The following is an 11129-nucleotide window of genomic DNA, read 5'->3' as shown; positions in this document are numbered from 1 at the left end:
AAACTCTGTGGAGAACCTGCGAGATTCAAGTTCTCAGTGTACATACATATACATAAGTCATTCGTGTCTCCCAATATGATATTTAACAGTGCGTTATCTCTTCACGTAACATGATTAGAGGCCCACAAGAAGGGCCGTTAATACATGCATTCAATTCAAGCTTTTAATTGAGGATTGCTTCAGGGGCCTGACTTGTCGTCCATCCACTGTCTCATGTCGCACGGTCGCTCAGTGGCCAATACAGGCCTAAAACAAGGCTGACAATGCTCACAACCAGTGCTAAATAAACTAAACAGGTCTAAAATAACATAAACTACAAACATAACCAAGAATTAATCGCAATAATTTGCCTAAAACCGCTTCTGAAACATCCGGCTGATACGCGCGCTGTGCAAGAGAGGGCGCCACCGCCTCGGCAAGCGTGCGATTGCTAAGGGAATCTCTGGATTGCCCATGCTGCGCACTTCCTTAGGTTTCACGGTAGTGCAGGTGCATTAAGCGCAGGATTTAGAACTACGCCAGGGCCTACACCAGAACAACATTAGCGCACGTTTTCGCGCGGCATTTAAAACTACACCGGGGCCTACACCAGAACATTGGCGCAGAATTTAACGCGGGATTTAGGACTACACCAAGACCTACACAAGAACGACGTTAGCACTACATTGGCCGCAGAATTTTTAAACGCAGTCTCGAGTCGGGCAGCGGGTCTTTCCCGATGAGTTTGGTTAGGGTTTTCCGCACCGGCACGTAATCGTGGTGTCGCAAGCGAGCCATGTTCAAGAGCACGTACTCGTCTCGCGTTCGAAAGAATTGGCAAGTGCGGTGCGCTATGAAATTCGCGAAAGCTGTTCGCACTTGTCACAATCTTGCCGCGATCACAGCGGTGGTACAAACGTGCAAGACGTTGTGATAACGGTACTTTCGCGGTCACCTTGGTAACCCGCGCGGCAGCCATGTTCCTCAATCGTCTGCTGCAATCAAAACCGTAACTAACTACTACTCCAATGACCTGACCGCATGCTAAACCTTACACACAGTTTTCTTTTCTTCGCAAGCAAATGTGTTTCGTTCTTCATCTTAAACATAGGATGCATATCCCAGACAACGCAAAGGCATCCTAGGGACATCCAAATGACATCCCTTTTGGGAGTTCGGGACATCCAAAAGACGTCCCACACAAGGTGGAAAAACATCCCAAGTGATACAAAAAAAGACCTTTTTGGGATGTCCCAAAACTGCATGCGTGTGGGACGTTATTGGGACATGTGGCCACTTTTTACTGCAGGATTATTTCAAAAGGGCGGGACATCTGCTCCCATAACATGTTAACTTGCTTCATCGCGCTCGACCACCGCCTACCTGAGAGAGCCAGTTGCCTCTCCAGGAAAGCATATTCCTCGTCCAACCAACCCACTTTTTTTTTTCACATAGATAACTAGATAACTTAAAACCAAGTCATGTGTTCAGAAACCAAGCAACATGCATGGAACATCAAGTGACCAGCAAAAATGATTTATTGCCTCACTATTATATGGCACTACAATCATGCCGAGAAGGACAGAGAACTTGGTATTGATGAGCGTGTAGTCTAAGGTGCACACTTTCGAGTGGAGGGCCTTCCATGACGTCCAGCAAAAGGGCTTGCAGAGGCAGCTGAGGTCAACAGAAACAAAGGTTGCATGTATGTATACGTACTGCACACAACATGCATGAAAATGGTGAACAACAGGAACATAGCATGACTATATTGTCTTATGTCTCCTGAGACAGGGTTAAACCTCATTCCAGATGCACAAGTGCCTGCTTTTACTTATTGCTTTGTCAACACTAGAATCATGAGAACTCTGTATTTATGAGCATGACATCTGTGGTGCACGCTTTCAAACGCAGAGCATTCCAGCTGGCGTCCAACAGCAGGGCTCGCAGAGGCAGCTGAGAACAAAAACAAAGCCTTAATGTACATGTCCATACTGCACACACAAACGCACAAAGATGATGCACAACGGGGATATAGCATGCCTATTTTGTCCTGTGTGTGTGTTAAGAGGTTAAAGGGACCGACAACCAACTTTTATGGTATCTATTTTCTTTAACGTGGCAGAAAGCTTACCAGTCAGAGTGTATAATCAAGGAATGGTGATGCGGAAAATGCCGTGAAACATTTGTAATTCGAATTTTCCTATCTGCGACGGATATGAAGTCGTATACACACGTGACAAGACATGATGCAAACAGTGAGCGTGACAGCGGTTCGTGTTCGAGCGCGGCGGTTTACTGCGTGTGTGTGTACTCGCGCGCATGCGCTGCGGCTCGACATGGTCCACTGGCTACCGTGAAGGCAACGCCATTACTTGTCACCATGCAACTCCTTTTACCTCATAAGCAGCACAGAATAGAGCGGGGATGGATAGTAATATACATACTAATATTTTTAGGACCAATAATGGCACACATGACGGTATCAGACTACGTGACTTTGTACAGCAAAGTGATCAACTCCGCAATCTAGCTTCAAGGCTCTTGCGATAGGTTGCACAACATGCCTTTTTTTTTGTTACTTTTAAACACAATTTAGAGATATAAATCCTACTCACAGCGCGAAAAGGATGCTGGAATATGTCAGTATATAGCGCGGTCTTTTCATTTCTGACAGGATCTAATCACAAGTTCTGGCCAGTTGTCGGTCCCTTCGCCTTTAAGCCTGGTTCATACTGAAGTGCTTGTAAACAACAATGCACAATTTTACTTATTGCTTTACCAACGAAATTCATGCCAGGAATGACAAAGGAATTGGTATTTAACGAGCATGACGTCCAAGGTGCACGCGTTTTAAACACAGAGGCCTCCCAGCTGTTGTCCAGGACCGGGGTTCGCAGAGGCAGCTGAGGAAAAAAAAAAAAAAAATCCTTCATGTATATGCATATCCACTGCAAGCACAAATATGCATGAAAGTGGCGCACAAAACAAACATAGCACAACTGTGTTGTTGCATGTCTGCTAGTTTAAGAGGAGTAAAACCTGCTTCATAATTACTTGCTCATAAGCAGAAATTTCTCCTTTTAGCTTACTCTAATTATGTCGGTTACGACTTTCGCATTTACAAGCATGAAGTCTAAGCTGCACGTTTTCCGTCTCGTAACCTGCATGCCTATGTCCAGGAAGCTGAGCACATTCTATGTCATTACCGGTAGGCAAAGGTGCAGACATTTGGGGTAAAGGTGCACACCAGGGGCACCACTACTAGAAGCAGCTGAAAAAAAAAAAGAAAAAAGATCATGTAATATGTGTACACAGCTAGCACATGCAAAAAGAATATCATTGAGCAACAGTGCATATCACAAATGTGCTACATTTGTTTGGAAGTAAAACCTACTTGACAAACAGAGTGGGCTAGTTGGTCATTTCGGTTGTGTGAAACTACTTGACTGCTGGTAAAGGATGAAAACAACATGCACTGAAAAAGGCGGAGGTATCGGGAAGCCAGACAAGGTGCCAGTTTGCTAATATGCACCAAGTGACTGAGCAACAGGTTCTGCTGCTTCATAGAGATGTAGCAGAAACACCAACATACATTTTTCAGTTTGTTGTTTCAGTAAGACAAAAATCATGTTCATAATCACAACGATACGGTATATACCAGTACAAAACTGGGCTGTGCCCTTTTCTTCTGATAACCGGCTAACTGATGGCCAGCAGCAGGACTCACACGTGCAACTGAATAAAAGAATAGCAAGAATATGCGCTGTTTTGAACATAAGTTCTGGCTTTTCTTACAAATGGTGTCATAATGAGAGCAAAAAATTTGGTACTGGGCATAAACTGAGGGCAAGCCAGTCTTGTGTGCAGCAATGCTTAATTCATGTCCACAGCCCACTACAAATGGTTAAACTTGACACATGCATTTGACCATTCCAATTTTTTTTTACGTTTGTCAGTTGCCGTGGAAAACATGTACAACAAACCTTTGAAGTTTTTGTCTTTGTCGTCCAGGACTTCTGATCGTTCTCCCGGCACTACGCACGCGCCGGCTTGCAGTTATTCGAGGCAGATCAGCCATGTGTTCCACGATCGCGGTGTCAATCTACACACGTGCCGACAAAAACAACATATCAGCATTATGAGCTTAACAGTTTCTGCGGAAGATAAACCAAATCGCGTCACAAATAAAACTTACTCCCACGTGCCATTCTTGCTGCGAGGGTCCAGTTCAGCGTACGCCAACCTGCGCGCGGTGGGGAGCCAAAGAAGAAAGTGCTAAGAACGTGCTGATGCAGTAATCCAGGCATGTCAAGTACTTACCGAAGAGGTGGAAAAACGTTGAAATCGGCAAGATCTTGCAACCAGGCAAACACCTACGGCATGCGCGCTTGTGATTTTTCGACGAAACGTCACGGATCAAACACCTAAAAACGAGGCCAACGAAGAGTCTGATCCAGGTCTGATCTATCCGAACTCCAAACACGCCCACGCCGGGTGCCATGATGGCGATGGCGATGTCTGCGCAGTGCTCGCAGCAAATCGTCCACTATTTGAGCAGGTGCTGGCTCGCAGTAAGCGCAATTAGAGAACAATTGCGTATTAAACCTAAGAAAGAAAACAATAAAATAACAATATTTCATTCAATTCTTCTAAAGTTAATATGTCGGTGTTTTTATAAATACGACACCACCACACCACCGCTCGTGCGGTGCGGCCGCCGTTCTCTGATCTTTCACGAAAAGCACGGCGTGCGTGGTGCGAGTACGTGCGCCGTACCGCTGTACCGCCTTTACCAAGTGCAACACTTGCTCACGCAGACAGCAATCGATCCCTCGTCCTCATAACGGCGCGACATTTAGAAAGAAACAAAAAAAAAAAAAAAAACGAACACTTTCAGAAAAAACGCGGATATATTGTTTTTCATGTGCATGTAGATATGCAATTGTGCACGCGCGCCAACCATGCTCTCCGGCGGAGTTGCTGTTTCCGATTGTTTAGGATCGCCAATTTTCAACACGGTAGCTTTTACCGCCGACTTGAAGTCCCAATCAGATCCTACAAGGGATGTTTTAGGAATGATCCCTATGCACATGTCTAAAGGACATCCTAAAAACCACCTTGTTGGGATGTGGGACGTTTGGACTTTTTTGGGAAGTCCCTGGGATGTAGTGTGTTGTCTGGGATAACATTGCTGCCGATTTTATGCAAGCCGCCAGGTTGCTGTGAAGCCTTTATTGCGCAGCAGGGCCCAAGGAGGGGTTGTTAGAGAACGAAAGAATAAAGACAGTGACATACTTACCGATACAATTTCATTTAAAGCGATCATTCGATACTAGACGCGTATTTGCTGTTGTTGTTCGGCCGAGATGACTCATAGAAGAGGGTGGAGGCGGGTCTATCTTGTGACGTCACAGTCTCTAGCCAGCGTCCGTCAATTCGCGCATTCCCCCCCCCCCCCCCCCTTTCGGGTTGTGCGTGCGTGTGTGTGTGTGCGTGTGGCGGTCGGTCGCGGTGGTGTTAAAAATGTTGTGGGAGACGGCGACGAATGGGCCCGGATCTTAAGAAAAGGCGTGGATAAGTTAGGATGAAGGTGAGTTGCCTCGACACATTGTTCAGAAAGCGTCCCTTGTAGTCGGAGATCGCGGAAAGACGGGTGGGCTCGGCCACCGCTTCAGCGCAAGGCTGCCGCCTCACAACACCCGCGTAGTAAAACCGTGCAGACAGAGCAGTACTTGTGAAGTCCGATACGCTTGCTGGGTTTGCGCATCCCACGTCTTATCAAATGTATCGGATCGGAGTTTCTTTCGGCTTTAACCGCGATGCCAGCAGCGTCGCTACCGCGATGCCTACGGTCCATGTGCGGCCCCTAGTCTGTGGCGGTTGATTGACGGGCGAAGATCGCGATCCCCCACGTAGATCCCGAAACTCCAGTGGATTCTGCGCGTGCTCGAATAAATAGCGCTGCTCTCTTCGAAAAGCAGCGCAAGAGAACCAGCGCGTGCGGCAGAGGAGAAACCGTATCGCGCTTGTGTGTGTGTGTGTCCGCGTCGTATCCCGTATCCCCGCGGTGCCGTTATTCCAGCGGGCAGCGATGTCTGGGACAGGCGTTGTCGTATCGTGTAACCCTTATCGAGTGATTCGTCCGGCTCGAATTACTCTCGCCTGTGCGAGCGCGAGGACGACTTTTGGACAGGTGTGCTTCTCCTTGACTCCGCTGTGGCGTCGATTTTTGGCAAAGCGAGCGAGCGCGCTGCCTTCGCCGCTAGTGGCCTCCACGGGTACCGTACGTACGATGAAGTCCGCGATGAAGTCCGTACGATGAAGCCCAAACTCCGAAGCTTGCAAAAACACAAACGTCCTGTAACGACACGCTGGTCTGGCGGATCGTATGAAGTGCTCGGTTTCTTTGTGCTTTTGATTAACTGATCGAGTCAGAGTCGCTTGTCGACTGGCGTGTCACTCAATCTAGTTTCGTTGCCGATCCGAATCGGCTTCTTTCGCAGTTGCTTCACAAAACTTCTGTGGAAAAGAAATTATTTGTCTTTACGATCAGGGTTAAATGACCTTTGTGGGTCGTACGACCGCCTATCCTTGCGCACTCGCAGCTTAATCTAATCGGTACAAAGTTTGCACACAGCCGTGCGCCGATCGGCGCCAATCTGCTCAAATCGGTTCGACTCACGGAGCTGGCGATGGCTGTTGTTGAACAGCCGATATGCCACTACGGACGTCCTTAAGTGAGCCACAGTACATCAACTACTTACGCATCACGTGCAGTACATCACCGACGTATTCGAATAGCTGTAGATGGTTTCAACGGCTAATGCAAGTTTTGATTGCATGGCTATGTACTTGAAATGGTTTTTCGCTAACAAAAGTCAGTAGCAGTTGTGGTTTCTCGTAATCTGTTATCGTCGTCTACGCTTTTACTCAAGATAGCAATTAGAGCAAGCGTGCTGTGTAGGAGCGTGTTTCTAAAACATTTTTTTTGTTGCAAGCAACGGTTAATGTCAGAATAAGGACTACACGGCTCCTATTACACAGCAGTGAGTGCTCCCTTGAACTCGCCTGCATTGTAAAAATGAAAATTGCAGAGAAGTATTTTCGTGCCTGAAAGAATAGCCTGACGTGTGTTTAATTGTGCTATAAATGCTGTATGTCTTATAAGTTGAGAGGTAATTAACCTTTGCCAGCTGCACGTTGGAAGAACACTAGATGACGAATGCATTTACAACCGACTTGATGAGGGTACAGTTAATACATTCCTCAAATTGCGTGAAATCAGTGTGCACATTGTTGGGAAAAAAACAAACAAGCAGAAATATCCTCAGGCTTTTAACTCACTTAACTTAGAGGCATTGTCGTCACGAATAGCACAGAGTCTTTACTGTGCTTTAAGATCTTAGCGAATAATGCAGCCTGCATCAAAGCGTAGCTACCTAGGCCATATTTTTAGACCACTTTCGCTGGCGGTGAAACTTTGCTTGACATATGATCTCGTATGTCCGACGATTGAAGTAACTGCTTGCTAGCATTTGCTCATCAAGCCAGTCGCCACACACTGAAAGCGACATCCCCAAAAGTGATTGCCTTATAATATGGCCCGTGGTGTTTCAGAGTTGCATGTATCAGTCCCTTACTGAAACAAAAAAAAGGGCACGGGCAAAAAAGAGATTCGGATATCAAAACACGGCCCAGATGAAAGAGTTCCTTTTTTGTTTTGTTCATTGTCCCATTGTTATTGACATTAGTTCTTTCTCAATAGACACTCTTGACGAGTTCGCAGTTTTCAAATGCAGCAGGTAAATAGTTGCTGCTTTTCCAAGTTGAGTTTGGTCAATGTGTAACAAGCTTCGCACTTTTCTGGAACTTGCAAACACTTGCAAGTGGCACGTTGTAAAAATAAGGAATGATGGCACAGCAACGTGCAAGTGGGCTGCCACACCTTATAGTTGACAGTTTGGCAGGATGTGACTGATAACACAATGAATTGTCTTCAGGGGCGCTGATATGGTGCTAGAAGTTTGTCCCGGCGATATGCTTTTTTGCTCTATGCAAGTTGTGCAGGCAGCGTTCTGACCATGTTATTACTAGGATTGGCGAGTCATGAAATAGGGGTGGTGAAAAGTAAACGATATCATGTGGAATAAATCCTTACATTATTTTTATAATGCATGCATGTTAGTGGTGAGTTTAAGGAACTACTTATTTACTCCTAAAGCTCAATTTGTGTTTTCATACATATAGTAGCATAATTTATAATTACCAGTTTAGTGGCAGAAGCTTTTAAAGCGTGTGACATTGGTTTATGTTAATGGTTGTAAAGGCCGCTTGTTATTTGAAGAAATGTTTGACTTGCATTTCATTCAGTCTCAAAGAATGCTGTTATTACACCCCCATAGCTTCAAAAGGTGTATATGGTGTTTGTTTTTAATGTAGTTCACTTGAAATGTTACTGTAATATGGATCATTGCAATTCTAATATTAAACACTCAATTTTGGGTCACTGAGCTGCTTTGCCAGTTCAGGTGACATTAACACTGTTAATTTTTGCCTTGGATTCAAGCTTTCATCCATCTCTTGCACTATAGCTGTGCCTTTTCACACATTAGCTTAAGTGCGAGCTAGTCAAACATTGGAATTTTCATGTTGCACCAGAGCAACAGAAAAACCTAAACAAAATCGTTGGAAGTAAGCATGGGCATTTGGAAACTAGTTGCACTATTAAATACCAAACTGATTCAGTTTGACTGCTGGCATTCAAAGGTGGCCACAGATGACTGAAAGTGCTAGTTGATATGTGGTGTATAGCATGTAACCAATTTGACAAGTAGCATGGCATGTGCCAATGCGGATGTCTGTATCGTAGTTTCAGAACATTGTGTCTGGCTGCCCTAAGAACCATCTTTGAAAGCAGTTGAAGACAGTAAAATATGATAAAGCTGCAGCAAGTTCTGCTCATCTACGTGTTATTGATTTGTGCCATCATGTGGTATTAGTGTGGTATGATTATGTTTACTTTTCAGTTAAATGTGCAGGACATTTGGCACTGACAAGCGCAGAAAAAGGACAATGCCTAATTAATTTCACGATGGTCATTTTTGTCGCTCTGGTCAATTTCAGCAGAACAGTCCTTATAGGTAACCTTGAATGAGGTGCCTGTCTTTGCACACACTGGCCAGAAATTTTTTAAATACAAATGTTTCAGTACAAAGCTGACATGGCTTGAGACTTTATGTCATCGTCATTGATGAGTTCACTTCCTCCGTGGGAGTGAACTCCCAAGTTATGACGTCTTCCTAGTGTTTGCTGAGGAGTAGCACTTTACATGAGAGTTGCTCGGTTCTTGGTGTGAAGGCCACCCGCGTGTCCATCACTAAACACGTACACAAATTTTGAAATTAATCTAGAAGCTAATCACAGAGCGTTACTCAGGGTTAAGAGAAGGGAGAAACGCTGCCAAGGGGGTTAGTTGATGGTTCCCATTCTCTTGTACGTCAAGTGTCAGCAAAAGAGCAGAAAAAAGTTTGTGGACTGTGTCATGCTGACTCTAGGCTCTTTAAATGATTAAGTAGGATGGAATACTGGGCGAGTTGGTGCACATTCATCGTGGCTAACATCGTGTTCACTTCTCGTCTTCGTCTGTGTTTTTCGCACTGTTAGCCACGATGATTCTTTAAATGATCCTCGCCAGGTTTGGGCATTGGAAACTAACAAGCGTTGTGCCTAGTTCACTCGGTGGGGATTGTATCTACAAGTTCTGAAGTTCCTGTGTGGCGTAAAAAAAAGTTTAAAATTAAAACAGAATGCTGCATGCCCTTCTTTTTGTGGGAACCACTCTTGGAGAGAGAGTGAAAGGTAACGCTTGCGTATTGGTGTCTGTGGCCTTTGTTGAAATGTTGACAACCAGCCTGTGCAGTCGCTCTTGTGTGCACCAGACTGGTCATGAAATGTTGGCAGCTATGGCATGTGGCTTTGGTTCTTCATTCAATGTGTGTGCAGTGTTGCCAAGTACAAGTTTGCTGAGTAGCAAAATAGAAAGGCAAAAAAAAGAAGGCGGGGCTCCTTGTAAAAAAACCCCCTTCGCCTTCAGCAGCTGGAAATGGGCAGCACTTTGCATACGCTTGTCGAGGCCAAGGGGTTGGGGTGATTGTTTTTGCAATGAAGCTTGTGTACTTGAGGCACGGTAACAAACAGTTCAACTTCTTCCAACATGTCGAATAATGAACTGATTCGAAAAAGTTTGGTGAAATGCTCCCCCGATGGTACTTTAAAACTTGCGCTCACTGTCCAGAGGTCTGTGGTTTTGGGAACTTCATAGGAACCAGACTAAGCAGCTGAATAAAAAAATAGTGAATGTTCAAAGTGGCCAGTATGTTCTTGACAATGAGCATTCCTCTTTGATTCCTCCCGGGGGGTGGTGACAGGTGTCCCCTCACCTTGAAAATGTAATATGTAGCTCCTTCACGTCCTAAAATTCTGTCGCTTGCAGGCGTTCGTCAAACCTCTGCTTACACCTGTCATGTATTGCTGAGGATAAAATCATTGTACTCCAGTTAAACAGTTGCACGTCGTTAGGTGTTAGCAGTCTACCAATGCCAATGTATGGGTCACATTTCCCGCAGAAACGGCTGGTGGTCTGACCCTGCCTCACTCCCAGGGTCAGTAGCAGTGGTGGAAAATGGCTGACAACATGGATGACAAACCACCGGCGCCACTGTTCGGCTTACCAGTGCCAGGTGAGGCCACATGCGTCCTCTTTTAAGGAGGATGTTGTTTGTAGCAACTGCACTGCTTAGCATCCCTTGAGTGCGAGAGTTGCGCTAAGAGATGTAGCATTACATTTTGTTTGCAGCTATCATTCAAGGATGCTACATGCACTTCGTTTGCATGCACTGCTGTGCTGCCAGGTGACTGTCCTGGCCACACTTAATTGCTTCCTTGAGTTCTTATCGCCACGGAGCTTTCTACTAAAATTGCAAAATGCAGCTCTGACGCTGCGGTCTTTAACCTGCTGCTGTAATGAAGAATTTTGTCTAATATTAGTGCTTGTTGCTTCAGATATTCCTGTTGAGTTATTTGTCATGTTTTACATATTGTTATGGGGAGAATTTTCTAAATTTACTAGGCCAATCCTCGTTTTTCTC

At 45.3% G+C, this 11129-nt stretch overlaps 1 long non-coding RNA gene across 1 annotated transcript; it reads right to left on the bottom strand.

Annotated features, from left to right (window-relative positions):
* Positions 1 to 4011: 4011 nt before the first annotated feature.
* Positions 4012 to 4456, bottom strand: LOC125756803 (uncharacterized). The gene is made up of 3 exons (XR_007414755.1): positions 4303 to 4456; positions 4178 to 4225; positions 4012 to 4084 (listed from the first exon to the last, which is right to left on the bottom strand). It is a non-coding gene; the product is annotated as an uncharacterized LOC125756803 (long non-coding RNA).
* Between the last annotated feature and the right edge of the window lie 6673 nt (positions 4457 to 11129).

Source organism: Rhipicephalus sanguineus, unplaced genomic scaffold (assembly GCF_013339695.2).
Source record: "Rhipicephalus sanguineus isolate Rsan-2018 unplaced genomic scaffold, BIME_Rsan_1.4 Seq8268, whole genome shotgun sequence".
NCBI classification, from domain to species: Eukaryota; Metazoa; Arthropoda; class Arachnida; order Ixodida; family Ixodidae; genus Rhipicephalus; species Rhipicephalus sanguineus.
Note: the sequence above shows the minus strand (reverse complement) of the source record. Positions and strands in the feature narration are given on the sequence as shown.